Raw genomic sequence first — 17,422 nt, forward strand, 5'->3', positions numbered from 1 at the left:
TGTTATCGTCGAAAACATAATTTAAAAAATATAACTAAAATTACCACCTGCACATTAATTTAATCAGAAACCCCAGTTTCTAGAAAGCTATGTTTACTATTAAGAAACACACTTGTTAATTACAACTGCGCAAATGTTTCAGACACTATAAAAGGATGATAAATGAATAAACAGTTAAATTGCATAAATCACAGAAGTTGAACTAAGCGAGGAAAGGTAAAGAATCAAGAATGCTTGAGCTGGTAGTAATTTTACCATCAATTTGATATATATAGTGGCAGAAATTAGCAGGTATTTTCAATTTGCTGTATTTGCGCTCTGTTTAGGAAATAAAAGAGACCAGTGGCAGGTTAAATTTTTGCTTTCTCATTTTTCTTCTTTTTTTTTAATTTTATTATTTTCATATTTTCCCGAATTGAATTGTAGTGACAAAGAAAAAACCTGAGAAGGCTAATATCAAAATACAACTGTATTATTTTGTAAAAGTTCAAACACTAAGAAATAATTAAAATTTAAAAACAAATTCAAATATCGTAATGCAAGAAGAGGATGTGGAGTAGACCCTTGGACAATATGTGAAACTTAACCCCATCTTATGTTCTGCACCGTTTACTTCTTGCAAGTAAATGGTTCTTCGGCTAATTCTGGATACAGAAAAACAAGGATTTTCGTAGATTCAGAAGAGAGATTTCATTTTATTTCAGTGTTCCTCGTCCTGACGAAGTGGCATTGAGGTTGACTGAGTTTCTCTTCTATTATGTTCTTTTTCTTTAAATTTCATTGATGTTTTGAATTGGGGTATTGCTTGTTTGAAAACTTTTGATTGTAACATTTCTTAAATTCTTTATTGCATTTATAGGATTATTTGAAATTTATTACTTATCAATTTCAATTTTTGGTCTTTGTGAAAAATTGGTAACAAATTTCTTACTTTACGTCTTTACTGATAATTTTTAGCAGCTTAATGCGCGAAAATTCTAGACATGATTATATTTTGCTTAAAAAATTGTTTTGTAATTATACACACAAAATAAATTTTAAAATAATAAATAAATATGATATAAAATAAATTGGAAAGTAATGCGTTTAAAATTCTTCCAGTATTCATTTCGGAATAACCATGTGCAAAAACGCAAATACCAGAAGCAATGTGATAACTTGTAAGAAGAAAGGCCAAAAAAATGCGACAACCAAAAATGAAATAAGAAAATTACGTCTTGCTGCCTAGTTTCCAATTCCTGGTGGTGACGAATTATTGTCCTCTATATTTTAGTTCGGAAACTAATGTATAGTTATTTGAAATTTTTGAAGCAGGAAACGGGAAATAACCAATGATGTCTTCACGGAGATTCGGACTGAGAACCTTTTGAATGCCAGCCGAACATGCCTCTGATTCCACTACGAAAGAGGGAGAGAATAACTTCTTCTTTCGTACATATTTAATACTCTTTGTAACATATTTATACTCTTTCTAACATATTTAATGTTAGTCGCTTTGAAATGTAAGGAATTTTATTCAAAATCTCAGCTTATCTAAAGATTTGTTTGCATAATTTTTAGTGTTGTAATTCTCCTCTACATGAGCCAAACATTTTATTTCAATTTTCTTCTATTTATAAAATAAAATCGAGTAAAAAAGGCACTAAATTTGGCTTTTAATTTGTATCCGTCTAGAATTCATCTTATCAGAAGGCATCAGAATTTCTGTGAAAACAATAGCTTACCCTTTCTGTGCCTATAACTATAGCAGCTATTTCGGCAGCGCATTTAGCAACAAGCATACCTCAATTCATAATTTTCCAGAACTCGTTATAGAAGTTAAAAACTCACTTAATTATACATTACGTTCTAAATGAAAATATAAAATAACAGTAATAAAAAACTTACTAAATTATGTGATTCAAATCTTATTTATTGCAACAACTTAAACTATTATGGCACTTTATGACCTCTCTTTTCGACTTTCACCAGAGCATATCTGTGATTGTCGACATACACCGGTGAGGGTCCGAATATACAAGAATGTAGTGAAATATTCGGTCTTTCACCGACGTATTGGGTGAATGTTGATATTCTCCGGTGAAAGTCGACATTCTCCAATTTCGGTCTTTCACGGTAACATATCTACATCGTAAGAGAATTTGCATTTACAAATACTCTGAAATGTAGTACCTATTGTTTGTTTCCCAAATATAACTTTATACGAAAGATAATTTTCCTGAAGTTTAGGAAATGTCTTTTTTTATTTGCTACCAAGGTTGTAGAGTCATTAGGTTAATTGGAAGCATAAAAGATGAAAAATATGCTACCGCCTTCGCCGGGAATCGAACCACGGACCTCTGGAATACCAGCCCAGCGTGCTACCGTTACACCACGAAGGCACGCTAGGGAAGGGGGAGAAATACCGTATATACTCCCCTTTTTAAAGGGCGACTGGGGTTTTAGGGGACCTAGTCGCCAAATCTTGGGTGCGGGGAATCATCATCCACAGCCCTTTTGGTTCGGACGCCACTTAAGAGTCTTTAATATTTTTTAGAGGGAGAAAAGATGAAAAATAGCAAACGGCTTCGCCGGGAATCGAACCACGGATCTCTGGAATACCGGCCCAGAACCACTACACCATGAAGGACGCTAGGAAAACGGGAGTAATACCTTATAAGGTATGATCTGGGTACGTGTACAATCAGAACAAAGCCAAGGCAGTCTATTTCTTAAAAGATGCAGTAAATTAGAACACAACATATTTCTCTTATAAATATTATTTGCAATATTTTACATCTTTAAAGGCATCCATTCTTATACTTGAAATCACAGCTTTAATTTTCTCGCTACGTCCAATATCTGATAAGTATTAAATAAGTTAGACAGTTTCTTAGACGCACCTTCTTGAAACTGAAATATTACCAACAGAGTCCCAATTTGATAAAGGAAAAGACTTTCTTCAAAACCCTCTTGAATTCTCAGAGTAAATTTCTAATCATTATTTGTCTTGATTTGCATTAATCTATTCCAAACTTTAAGGTTACTATTTTCGTTTCGGCCAATGTTGAACTTTCCAAAGGGATGCTAATAAACGTTGAGTTTGGCAATTACTGCGGGAAGTATTAGAACTTCTTTCCAAATTAGACCCAACGTCGAACGCCGAATGCCTGTTAGTCAGTTGGATACGTGATTGGAAGTATTTTGAAAAGAATAGCTGAGGGCAACGAAAGAAAGAAAAGAGTGGAAAGAATCGATAAATTATTCTTCTCCCGTTGAATAACACCCTCCAAAGCAAAACAGCGGGGAAACCTTGAATAATAAATTAGAGTCTCAGCTCTTAGTAATTTATCGAGAGCATTAAGTCTCTTAATTCACGCCATTTGTATGCCATGATTTAATTACAATGTCCTGAATGGGCTAGCAAAGCGAGCTCTTTGCATTTGTACAAGCGAGAGAAAATAAATGCTGAACGAGTTGTGTGTGAATGCCATTCATTTTCTTTTCGCTCTGAGAAGAGGAATTTTCAGAATAAGTAATTGAATTCAATTAGCGGCTATAGAAGTATATGAATTCGTCCGTTTTTATTTGATATTGCTTCAGCTTTTAAGGATGTTTTCAGATTGCCGAAGAATACGCAAGGGTATTTAAAGCACACTGAGATCAGAGATCAGACCGAGAGAGGGAGCTTGATATTCTCAAGTGCGAAGTTAATCCTTTCCGTTTTTTATTCCATCCGGGAAAAGCAGCACAACAAATGATAAGACTCGCATTTAGGATTCCGTCTCTATTATTAGAGATAATCAGGGTTATTGAGTTCCTCTAATTAACGAACAAACGAACGTCACAATTCACAATGGGATTTATAAAATCTGAAACGCTTAATTAATTATATGTAAGTTTCATATGCTATCTTTATTTTTAATTCATAATTCGCTATCTCGGAAAATCTGTGATTAAAGGAAAATGAATGCATTGTTTAATTTTTAATTTATGTAGTTAGAGTAAAGAATTTTATAAACTACAAGCCATTCTTGTGAGCAAAGTATTCTTAACAGGCCCTGTTCGCTTATACTCGTACATCAGCCTTCCAATTATAGCTTTGCATAACACGAATTCCCTGCTCGGTTTTTTTCACAAATTTACTTCTTAACCCTTTGAGAACTGAATTATGGCCATGGGACGGATTTAATTTGTCGCCATATAGATTGATATGTAAAAGGATTATCCATTTTATTTTGAATATACTTATTTTGGTGATATACTTGTAAATATGTATATATCAAATAGCATTTTAGTTACAAAATATAAATAAATATATAAATGAAACAAATTATAAATATTTATGTAGAATAAGAACCAACTTTCCATTACATTGCCGTTTTCATAATTTTCACTATCCAGTTCATTGTAATCACTGTTATCATACAGCTCTAATGCTACTTCATTGGAACTACCATTTTCACAAATACAGTATACAGTATTCACACATACAGCTCTAATGCTACTTCATTGGAACTACCATTTTCGCAGTCATATAATGAATATTTTATTCCAGACATCTTAGGGTAGTGTATCCTAAAAACAGGGGTAATAATAAGTGGAATAAACCTTATTTGCAGCTGTAAGTATAAAGAAACGTCAGGCAATTGTTTGCGATCAACGTCCACTGGCGGGGGTGCCGCAAATATCAACGCCTGCTTCTTAAAGTCCGATGACGAGTTAGACTCGTCTATCGTAATTTCACCCAAGTAAACAAATGACGAGATTTACTCGTCAAATGTACCCAAAAGGGAAGAACATCTTCTGATTTGAGCGAAATTATAAGACATCAAATTCAGCTTCGTATAGGGAGAATTTCGTGCCCATTTTTCTCTGTACATAATGCATAATATGTAATTAACACTCCATGTTTTCTTACGCATTTAAACCCTTCAACTTCGCTTTGAGACAAGCAAAATTTCCTTGCCGAATCCTGTGAAATTCATAGTTGCTTTTTCTATTGTTAATAAAATTCACGGTCCGGTAGTTAAAAGCACTTTATCAGTGGTTTCAAACTCTGAGACCGCATGCATCACCCGAATAATTTTAATTATTTATTCGTTGCCAAATATGATGCTTATACTTTTAGAAACATAAAGATATGAACTGAGGTCGTCTATGATATGATTTGGTCGAGGCTTTGTCTCTATTATGCTATTACATGAAGCTACATGTGTTGGATAATGTGAGAGAATTTCCCACGGTAGTACGGTCATCAAATTTACTTTGCGCTCTGACAGCAGGTGGCGCTTCAGTATTCTCATATTTCCGATTGGTTTTCAGGTTGAAATAAGTTATTTAATGATTTTTTCAGCATATTGGAATTACCTGAAATAAATGACCGTCACGAATGTTATATTTACCTGTCAGTGCGTTTGAATTACAAAGAATAACCAATAGAAAGTTCTTGCAGGTATGACTTAAACTTCTGATAAAAACTAAATACAAATTTGAATTTTTTCGTTATGTTATTACTATTATTTATGTAAGCTTCGATTACTATACAGTAAGAGAAATTTAAAAATTACTACCCCAGAAGGGGTATTAATTTCGGTTTGGTATTTTGCGTCGATTCACTTTCTGCGTTAATTCACTTTTCAAACTCCACCAAATGTCATAGCCCTGTATTATATTTTAACAAATCAAATAATGAAGAATCTGCATATATGCATGTATGTTTCTTGCACTGTTATAAAACGACGGTACCTAGAGCCATCAAATTTTGAATAAGGTAATTCTCCCCCAAATATGGGCATCTGGAAGCCCTACTTTGGTATCTGGAATTTATTTTATTATCTATTTCATATATTTTCAGACATTATAGAATTTTTGATTAACAAACTCTACGATTTCAAAGCAAAGAATGGCAATAATGTACGGAAAAAACATTTTTATCTCCAGCACGAGAGACCATGTATCGAAAATTCTGAAGGTATGCTCATTTTAAAATTATGTTGCGATATTGCTGTTGAATTGAATTTTATGGTTTAAGTGGGAAGAACATGATATTTAAAAAATAAAGCTAATACACAAAATGTTAAAAAAACGCCTCTTTGGACGTAATGGTTTTTTATTTTATTTATTTTTGTTTTGGTTAAAAATATTTAAAACTTTTATTAGAGAAACTGTTTTGCCCCGTCAGCTGCTTTCAAATCAAGCATTCGATTCGAATGTAGTTTGAGAATCTGACAAGTTCATCTATGTTTGGATTATGCTTGACAATAAGATGAAATGGAATTGTTAGACTGAATATACCTAATCTGTTTTCTAAAAGATTGTCTCTCCATAAGCGTCTCGTTGGTTGTCTCTGGAGGTTCGCTCGTTCAACCGTAAACAATATTATAAACCTCTTTATCCTGCCAGCTTATTTGCTGTGAACCACTGATTTCTATTTCTAAGCAGTCCTTGAGAAAACTAGAGACTGCAGAAGCACGAACTTGTTTATTTACCGGCGCTGTTAATACCAGACCGACTGACGCATTGCTTCTTCTGGCAAAGACTAAACCTTTTGAGATCCTGATAAACAAGAGAACATCAAATTTCATACGAAAAATTAATAAAAAAATAGTAAAAACTGATTTTTGGAAACATTTGCAGTGCTACTGTACATTTCTTTCTTTATTTTATTAGCGCTAAAACTAAACTTACATGAGTTAGACTCGTGGTATCCTTTGTGGAACACGAGGAATTGAAATTATAGGTAACAAAAAAATCACCTATCTAGACCCAGGAATTTAAAGACCGAACTTGGCTTTGTCCAGAGAGGCCTGGATCAGTGATCTGTCTTTAGTCAAGTCGTGAGATACAGAATGTAGAGCGGCTGTGTAATTCTAGTGAATGCGAAGCAATAAATGCTTGTTAGGAACTTTATTGCCCAACCTAAAAAAAGAACAGCCTCCTGAAATCTTGCACTATACAACGCTTGAGACTCTAGAACTTCGATATCTGAAATCTGACTGGCTTAGAGAATACGTCGATGGATCACATTCAGTCGATTCAAAAATATCAGTGCGAGAGTATTTTGTCAATTATTCGCATTTTATATTCCTTTCGGACATTTTGGAATTGCTTTTGATGGCGAGACGGCTGCTATTAAGATAACTCTACAACAAATTTGATCCCAAATTAGGCTTAAGGTTATGATACTGTCTGACAAAGGCTGTTGCTTCTGATGCCGCAGCTACATCTTTAGATGAATTACAATGTAGAATGTATTTAACATGAATAATTTAGAATGTATTTTATATACTAGCTCAAGGGGAAAGAAATCCACCTTACCATCTGCGGTGCTGATAGTAATAAATAAGCCGATCTCTGAACTAAAATGAGGTCCACGGTACCTCAGATGATTAAATATGAGAGTGCTTTTTCAACTGCTAAATGTATTAATAAATATACTTCAGGCTTAACAGCCATCAAGACTTACCGTGTAGAAATTCTGCAAATAATTGAATGAAGATTATTCAGGGCATTCAGGATGCCCTGATTGCCTCTTCATACATCTGTGGCAACTAACTACTGGACAAACTATTGGATATTGCGACTAACTACTGGACATGACTGCTTGGTGGCGCATTTGTTTTGCACTGGCATCCTGTCAAGCCACACCTGCCCACTATCTAGCAATGATATCATGGATTTAGACCATCTCATGAGGTGCACTCGTGGTAAATCGTGTTAAATCTGCGACTAAACCATATTGATTCGTGAGACTGTGTATAGGTATTTTATTTTTATATTCTTTTGTTTATTTATCGTATTTAAGTATTTCATTACGTTATCGTGTTCAAGTACCCTAATCTTGTCCTTGAACCATGGAATAAAAAAATTAGGTTTTGGAGAACTCATAGCGTTTCCTGTTAGCTTAGCTTAATATACAAAGGAAACAATCGGTATTTTAAAATCTGGATGTTAAATAACTTAAAACTAAAAATTAATAAAACTTCATTTCCTAATTATTATAAACTTTTTTTAGCTTTCCATCTGTTAAAATACTTTTACCATACCTCATTAATTATTAATTCTCCTTTATGCCTTTCATCAAAGAATCCCAATTTAAGTTAGTGAATCTACTTCCAAACCTAGACTTCTAAATACTAAATTTGCAAATAACCGCTATGTAGATGCGATTACTTTCATTTTGTTTATTTTTTTTATAAGTTTCACTTACCGATGGTGCCAGATTACTGCTTTCTTTCGTATCAAACCTAATGAAAATGATTGAATGAATACAACGGGGTGCAATATGCCTCTCCGAAGCAAGCATTTGTTTGCATAAACGGATTTTATGCGTTTGTGGATGTTACGGATTTCTAATGTCATAGACCTGCAACAGTTGTTCTCTTTACAGCCAAAATGTATCGCTAGCAATTACGGAGTCTGGCTGCTAAAGAGTGACTGAGACTTTGTTAGTTTTTTTTTAATAATAAAAGGCTTGATCGATACTTTAGATATTATTGAAAAGGAGTTGGAAAATTTGCTATATTCGCAACAAAAAACTGCCACATTTTAACAAACTACCGGAAATTTCAATCATAGAGTTGCGCTTTTGAAGGAGGTTCCTTTTGTTAAGCAAGAAGAAGGGAATGAATGACTGCTTTGCCTCTAAGTTACTACAGTTGGCCAAGAACGGGATATGAGATTATTGTTGTCAGGAACTAATGGATGTGCACTCTACCACTTTTTCATAACTATAAACTTATGGTTTTGTACAAAATAAACAATTACGCTGTGCTTCTAAGGCAACACAAGCATTGATCTTAAAGAATTGCAAAGTTTCAGTTATCAGAGTACCAACTGGATATCAAATTCTTTAATAACTGATTCAAGACTGTGAGAATAGTAACTTCTCACACCGCACAGTTTAAGTAGTAACACACAGTTTGTCGGCATCACAAATTTTAATCGTAATCGCGGAACTGCACATGTGTATATAAGCACCGGTCAGACTGGTTTCATCCCTTCTTCGCCCGTGTCCTACCTGCAGTCGCTTGGCAATTACCTATGCCCCACGTTGTGCGGTTTTGTGTTCCTGCATGTCGCGCTAATATAGTTTCATCGTTCCTTATATTTTCACATGGAGTGTCGTCGTATTTTTGCATAAAAAGAAGCAGAACTAAAGGTTGCGATTTATTTAGATGAAAATGCTCAGTGTTAAAATCCATCTGCCACGATACCGTTCTAAAACATCTCAAGCAGATTATCTATAGGTGTTCGACTCCGGAATGTGCATTACCAGCGATGTGTGACCACGTGATTATTTTAAGTGTGTTAAAGAATGTGAAAGTGAAAAAAAAAGATCTTGCACATGTACAAAAATATTAATGGGCACTGCACGAAATTACTATGAGAAAATTTCGACTGTATATATGCATGATGTGAATAGATTGAGATTGGTCGACTGCTAGACACGTTTTCTGCTTTCGTCTACAATTCCATTTTAATTTATCACGTTTTGGGTGGTAAGGCATGATATTTTTATATTTTATATGTGTGTGATAAATGTTCCATATTTAATCCAGAAAATGTGTTTGATAAAATAAATGTGAGAATAGAAAAAGAAATTTGTCTCCGCAAGTCTCATGCATGTGGGTTACTGGGTACGTCAAATATTTAATAATTCTTGTCAATTTGCAATGTACTACCACTAAGATTTCAAGCCAGTAAATATTGGGAAAATGTAAATTTAATTAAGGATTTCTAGATAGATATTTGGTTACATTGTCACATTACAACGTCTCCTAGTAGTGCATACCACTACAAAGAAAGATACATATGCCATGAAATGATGTATTTGAGACATTTCAATAGCATTTTCCTAATACTTGATAATCATTTCTTAGGTTATTAAGATTTTTGCCCTGTATTCAGCTGCTGCATTGTGCCTGCTTTTTAATTAAGGGCGATTTGATCTTAGGAAGTGGCTATAAAAGTCTTTGTTTTGAGTATGTCAGTCCTTGATAGATGAACCAAATACGAACGAACTATGACTTCAGTTAAAGACAGATAAAAAAATTACTGATTGTTTCCCAAAAATGCAAACAGAAAATCAATTAATTAAGTGTGTCATATCAAGAGTTATATGAGTCACACCTTTGTTATGCTCATTTTGATAAAAAAAAAAGTAAATGAACGTAGAAATGAAACATTTATAGCTTGAAAAGAAATTTCTCTTAAATTAAAATAAATAACGTAATATTCGGGGTGTTTATTTGAATATTTGATCGTAATGTTTACGCTATTTGAAAGGGAAGGCAATCTGCCTGAGGGGAAATGTGCTTTCGTGAAGGACATTCTAAGGAAAATTTATTCGTATTTATCTTGCGCATGGAGAAAAACACAAAACCAAACCGGCCGCCTCACTTGGGTTCGAAGCGGGAATGAATTATCATCAGATTTTAACAGCTCCGAGTTCGATTCGGAGCAAAGGATTTATTTCGAATAAACATCGTTTGTGGTATGCCGAAACCGCAGCTGCAATACAGTTGGCGAGTTAATGAATTTCTAAATCTTTTAGAATCATATAATGAGATTCAGAGCGTTTAAGACAAAGAAGTACACAGCTAAGAATAAGTTAACAAAAGGTAAAAGAAAACAAATTAATGTAATTCTACAGATTTCGCTGAGTTCGAACGTTTTAAATCTAAATTAAGTAATTTAATGCCTGAAATTTCATATAGGTTTAGTAAGTCTCGTAGTTTGTGAAGAGAAAGACGTAGTTGAGTATACTAAAAAACAACAAAGTTGCAAGATATTACTGATGAGTTACTTTTAATGCTAACCAGAATTATTGGTAAGAATGGTAAAAGATGCAAGTGCTGAGCCAAATCTTTCAAAATAATTAGCATTTTCTTGCCTAAATTAACGTTTCGTACATTTATTGGTAGTGCTGAAGAATGTTTATGATTTAATGATTTATTTGAAATGGTCATAGTGAATAATGACAAATTATCGGCCGCATAAAAGTTGCTGTATTTAAAGCGTCTTATAGAGGGTGATGCGATAAGGATTGTTCAACCCTTAACTATTTGTGATAGGGTTTTTGAAATTGCGTGTAATTAACTTTGTCAGCTATTGTCACATAAGGGAGAATTACTTTTATCATTGTTAAAGAAAATTTTACATTTTATAAAATTTATAAATGGAAAATCTGGTCAGATATTTGCTTTCGTGGATACTGTGACAGAATGCATAAGCTCCTCTGAAACCTTGGTTTTCAAAATAGAACAATTTACGGATACTATTTTAAAGTTTATAGAGTTATTTAAACTAGATTCTCATATGAAAAGAAAGTGGGAAAGAACTTTAAAGCGAGAGGAAATACCAACTCTGAGTAACTATAATGATACATGGGAAAATGTTATAAGAATTGTGAAGTCGTCGTTAATGAGAACATATGCAAAAAGTGGAAACATTTTTACCCAGTATGACCCAGTAATTTCGCCTATAACAAGATTTAAGTGCAGAGTAAGGGGATAAGGGTATGTTAAAGGAAATGAAAAAGAATTTGAAACGTTTTCTAATTTCATCATGGTTAAAGTTAAACAGAGTGTAAGTGTGTTAGAGTGTATACAGTATTAGTGTAGTATATAGAATTCAAGAATAATTGTAGTAAAGTACCCGCAAAGCATATAAAGGTTATTTATCTACTGAAGAATTTCGTGAAATTACTTTTATGATTGTTAAGATTGCATAAAGATCTGAATTTTCAGATGAATTATTTTGTTTAAGATCGCATAAACAGGAGATTGTAAAACAGAGTAGATAGTTTTATTTTTATATGTTTTACAGATGTTGCACATGTTATATATGAAATTTAAGCATTTACAGTGCATGCTCGACATCATGTTTTTTTAAATTGATTCATACACTTTCTATATCAGAAGTATAATTTCGAAATTTTAGACATTATATTGCGTTTATTATCGCTATCATGCATTACATGCATTATCATGTATACCCAGATCACTTTAAACGTTGCCGTACTGCTAAACATAAGATATTTTGGTACTTACGTATTAACGCAACTAGGCCAAAATTCGCATAAATCGCCAAATTTGGCGACCCTACTTACGGCAACCCTACGTGTTATACGTAGTTTTTCGTAAAGAAATTGTTTTTCTTACTGGTTAGATTGAATGCCCTGAAATACTTTAACTATGGGTATTTGGGATCTGCCTGCGAGTGGAAAAGATGCTGTTGAATTGTTGCAGGGATATGGAATTATACCGAACGAACGTACTTGTAAAAATTCTCATAAAATGAAACTATATTTTTGAAAGCAAATCTTCTGGAAATGTAACGTCGAAGAGTGCAATCAACATTTGGGTGTGAGAACCGGAAATTGGTTTGAAGGTAGCCGAATTTCATTTGTGACAGCGGTGCGTTTCATTTATTGTTGGTGTAAAGAGTTAACCTCAATTAAATTTTGTGCAGAAGAGATGGGAATTGCTGACAAAACTGTTATAGATTGGAATAATTACATGCGAGAGATATGTGCCCTTGAAATGGATGAAAAAGAAAGAAAGCAAATAGGCGGCGAAGGACTTATTGTGAAAAATAGACGAAAGTTTATTTGTAAAAAAAAAAAAAAAAAAAAAAAAAAATAACACTGGGCGTGTACTACCACAGCAATCATCTTGACTCATACCTTATTGAATTTATATGGCGCCAAGCTTAAGCTGTTAATGGCGAAGACGGTTTTCAATCAGTGCTAAAAGCAATAGCCAAAAGATTTCCGCCGAAAAAATAATTCTGCAACTTATTCAAATTCGAAACCGGAAGGGTTTAATTGCTATTTTATATTTTAAAACAAAATAATATAAAAAACTGTATTAAAAATTATCTGTAATTAATAAATGTACATTTTCTTTCTAGTCATACCTTTTTACTCAAACTTACAAATCGCGTCAACCTGGTTGCGATAATACGTAAGTACCGATATGGTATTAATTCATTTATTTATTTTTCAATTTTGACAAATGTGAAAGACTAAGAAATTTAGAAACAATAAAAGCTTTTCAATATAATTTAAATTAAATTTTATTTTATTGAGAAAATATATAATTAATATACGTTATTATAAATTAATTTAAAGTATATCCAATTAATAATTTTTGTGAATATTTACATAGGTACTGTAACTAATAAAAGATGCTTCTAACTCTCTGTATCATTTTTTAGGAGAAGGAGATCTCTAAGTGTGGAAAAATACGGATAATGCAAAATGAAGTTGAAACTTATTTCTGAATAATAAATTGTGCATCATAGGCAGGTTTCATCAAGGAACATATTTGCAATGAATCAGATGTGCAGTGGCACACTGTATAATATTTCTTTAATTCATAAGTAAGGATATGAATAGCAAGCACATGCTAATCAATACTTAATTCTTCACTGTACTGCGAAAATCGAAAGAGAAATGATTTCTGAATTAAACTTTTAAGGAAAGTTTGCTCGAGTTAGCAAAATTTGCTACAGATATGGTAAGACTGGTCAGCAGATTTTTGCCATTACAGATACAAAACTACTACGCGCTACAGTACTGCATTAAAATATTGCAAGGAGTAATAATAGAATTGTGATAAATAATTAAGGCAACTAGGCTGTACTGTTAGTAACCAGGACTATGCAATATATTGCATAGCTGCATTAGAACAAATGAGGAAAATATGTACACTGCGAATAATAATAAATTAAAAAAAAAAAAAAAAAACAGAAAGGTTTTAGATTTTAAAATACGTCCAAAGGGGCGTTTTCTTTAACGTTTTGTGTGTTAGCTGTATTTATTAAATATCATGTTCTTTGCATTTAAACCATAAAATTCAGTTCAATAGCAAAGTCGAAAAAATATTTTAAAATGAGCCTATCTTGTAGAATTTCTGATACACAGTTCCGCGCGCTGGAGATAAAAGAGTTTTCGTTCTCGAAGAGTATTGCCATTGCTCGCTTTAAAATCCTGGAGATTACAAAATATGAAATCGATAATAAAAAAGTTCCAAATTTCAAATTGGGTCTTCCACATGCCCATATTCGTAGAAGGATTATGTCATTCAAAATTCGATGGCTCTATGTACCGTTGTTTTATCACAATGCGAGAAATATACATACATTTATGAATATTTTTCATTATTTAATTTCTTCAAATATAACGCAGGACTCTACCATTTGGTGGCAACAGTTTGAAAAGTGAAACGGACATTCATAGTGATTCCACGCAAAATCACAAAACGAAAACAATAGTCCTTCAGGACCAAAGCCCCTTTGGACTAAAAAGGAGGACAGTTCTATATCTCCCGTTCTACTGGGCCGATTGACGAAATTCAAGTTGCGTTTTTCATGTCTCGAAAGCGCAAACTCGGACATATATTAGATTTATATATAGCCCTGTTTTAATATAGGTATTTTGACACAAAATCGGACTTTTTCTGAAATGGCCTGCCAATATGTTTCCATATTCCGATTCTACGACTCAAATTTTGCCTAAATATTAAATTTTGTAAAATTTGGTGCAGGATTTATTGAGAAATTTAAAAATTTACCTTGGCGCATTTTTTTCAAGTTTCACCAAGAAGAATTCACTTGGCGAATTTCTTAATTTATAGTAAGCTATTTTACTTTCTTTCTTTTTTTTTCTTAAAACGAGCGTGCAAACGAGCTATTTTCTTTTTTCTTTAAATATGTAAACGAGCGGGAAAAAGGCTTCGTTCATTATTTCAAACAATTTTAACAAAGTGCATAAACCACATTTGGCGCTATTATATGTGAAATTTCAAAACGCGCCAATATATATAAATTCACGTAAATCCTAGGAAATTTTGAATACCAAACTCTAATTATTTGCAGGTGTGCTTAGAAATACACTTTACTTTAAGATGATGGTAAAAATTTTTATATGTTATATATCAAAATGTTCTCGAAAAATTTATAAAATTTATTCAAAAATACAAATTTTAAAAATAAATCATAAAAATGAGTGAATTGTATTTGGAATGAACCTAAATTTCGAATTTTGGAAGAAGGAATCAAGTAAGTTTAATAAAAGAAAAAGAGATGTATATCAAATTAATAAATGTATATCAAATTTAATTAACATTGAGGAGTTAAAATTTTGACAGCTAAGTTTTAAAAATCTACTCATGCGACTTGGTAGTTTGGCATAATTTGAGTCGTAAAATCAAAATATGCAAAACAATTGGCGTGCCATTTAAGAAAAAGTTCGATTTTGTGTCAAAATACCTATATCAGAACAATGCGGTATATAAAACTAATGTATATCCTAAGTCGTGCTTTCGAGACATGAAACACGCAAGTTGAATTTCGTGATTCGGCCCAGTAGAACGGGAGATAGAGAACTGTCCCTTTTTTTTTGGTGCAGTGCACATATGTGCATTATAGATTGCATTCTACCAATGCAGAACAAAATAAGAAGTAGCGGGAGATACTAGAATTTCACGAAATGGCCTTACAGGTAGAATCCCACCCCACTAATTGTACAGTTCCGCCCAACGCCCAAATTTATGGAACATCTCCCAATGGACCTCATTTTCTATCACCAAATAACCCAAGAGGACTTTTGTTTCGTCAATATTTTAAATGGCCCATACCGTATATATATACAATATATCTACAAACGTCAGTGATGCCTTTTTATCGGATTCGAGCCCGGGTCGCATGTTACAACAGCCAGCATTGCTAACTATTGTATCTGTTAGACCGGCATTATAAGAATACGTTAGAAGAACATATGAAAATAAAGGCATTTTCGTAGCAGATTCTTTAATATCCTCACAAATATTTTTATAACGTTTCTTTTATGTACTCGCTTAATTCAGCAAAACAGAAAAGTTCTATGAGCATTATTGGACACAATGGTAGTGTTGGAATATAAAAGAATTTGCAGATGACTTGTGAAGAAATTTGATTCGAATATAAAACACTGGCTAGACAGATTTTAATTTTTTCTTGTATGATAATATTTAATCCATGTTTCTTGTTTTACAAGAGAAAATAATTATAGATTTAAAGTCTTACATGTATGATTACATGACAAGATATTTAAAATTTGGCTTGGAAAATTCTTTCCCAGTTTTCATTTTCAAGATTCAGGCAAGCATGAAATATACGGCAAGTAAGTAGAAAAATCTTTGGATTACTTTGAAACAAATTTTAAATTATCTACTAGAAGAATACAGAAAAAGCAGAACTTAAGAAAGATTGATTGGGTAAACAAGAGAGGAAGCAAAATAAATAAGTCTACGCCTCAAGTGCGTAAAAATTGCTTTCGTTTTTACATGGCGTCTAAAAAACTGTTGATGTCTGATGATCTAACAGAAAACACGAAGAAGGTGACCCAAAGAAATGATCGAGTGAATAATAAATGGAAAATGTATGATGTCGGCCTTGTTTAATCAGGTTGCTATCCACCTCTAGTTTGATGGATAGGATTTAATTAATTTTAAAACTTTGTAAGAATTTAAATAAAGGGAAAGAAGAATGCGTATTGAATCATTTTAAATATGGAAATATGATAATGTGTATTATTTCATTATGTGCTGTAAATGAATTGATGGCTCATCTGTTTGAAACTGGTTGCATGCGCAACCAAGATTATGAAGTGAAATTTCAGAAATCATACATTTCTGAATTTCATTAAAAAAATTTTTTTTTGCTTCTTTCCGGCATCAGTAGTCCTAAAGTATACAAACATAATATATTATGTTGTTGCTTATGCTCACTTGTCTGATGTAGTCAGCCCAATCCCATGAAATATCTCATGGCAAGGAGCGGAATATTATGCCTGCCGTTGGCAACAGCTTTGAGTACCATTCAGGTGACAATGCGATTTAGCTCAATTCCGCCCCCAGTTTTCATGAAGAGCCCCTGGGGGAACGAGCCCAAGGGTCTCCCTGCACTCTCTCCTTCCACCAAACCACACGAGAGGACTTTTGACTCGCTGCATATTTAGAGTGCCGCCATGCCGCGGCGACACTATACATTTAGGCATCCAACCATGCCTTCCCCGGGCTTCCAACCCGGGTCCTTCGGCACTGCAGTCAGCGACGCCGGTTGGGCGGCATCGCATACTATAATTATATGTAACGTATTGTTAATTACATAGCACTATAACTGCTGCGTCCTTCTTTAGTCACAATTAGAAATTAGTGCGGTGAGTCATAACAGACCTACTGACTTTAAATATCTTATTTCTGCATATAATTGAATTTTGTTGTCTCTGCACTTTGCAAGTTGGCAACTCATGATGTTATTTTAAATTCCGGAAATTATTCTTACCGAAGGTGTTCTTCAATTTTCTTAAAACTGTTTTCTATTTTACTTCTTCACCTACGTCAAAATATAAAATCTTCTGCTGATTTTGTCAATTATTGTTCTTTAAAATCTC

General features: G+C 33.2%; 1 protein-coding gene and 1 non-coding gene across 2 annotated transcripts in view; both read right to left on the reverse strand.

Moving 5' to 3' along the window:
- The window catches only part of LOC118188757 (hemicentin-2-like), a 425,265-nt gene that overhangs the window by 249,349 nt on the left and 158,494 nt on the right, over positions 1-17,422 (reverse strand). The gene's annotated exons all lie outside the window — the stretch shown is intronic.
- TRNAT-GGU (transfer RNA threonine (anticodon GGU)) lies at positions 2,310-2,381 on the reverse strand. The gene has a single exon. It is a non-coding gene; the product is annotated as a tRNA-Thr (tRNA).

Source organism: Stegodyphus dumicola, chromosome 4 (genome assembly GCF_044657685.1).
Source record: "Stegodyphus dumicola isolate Sdum_Otavi_A_Nest chromosome 4, ASM4465768v1".
Classification (NCBI taxonomy): domain Eukaryota; kingdom Metazoa; phylum Arthropoda; class Arachnida; order Araneae; family Eresidae; genus Stegodyphus; species Stegodyphus dumicola.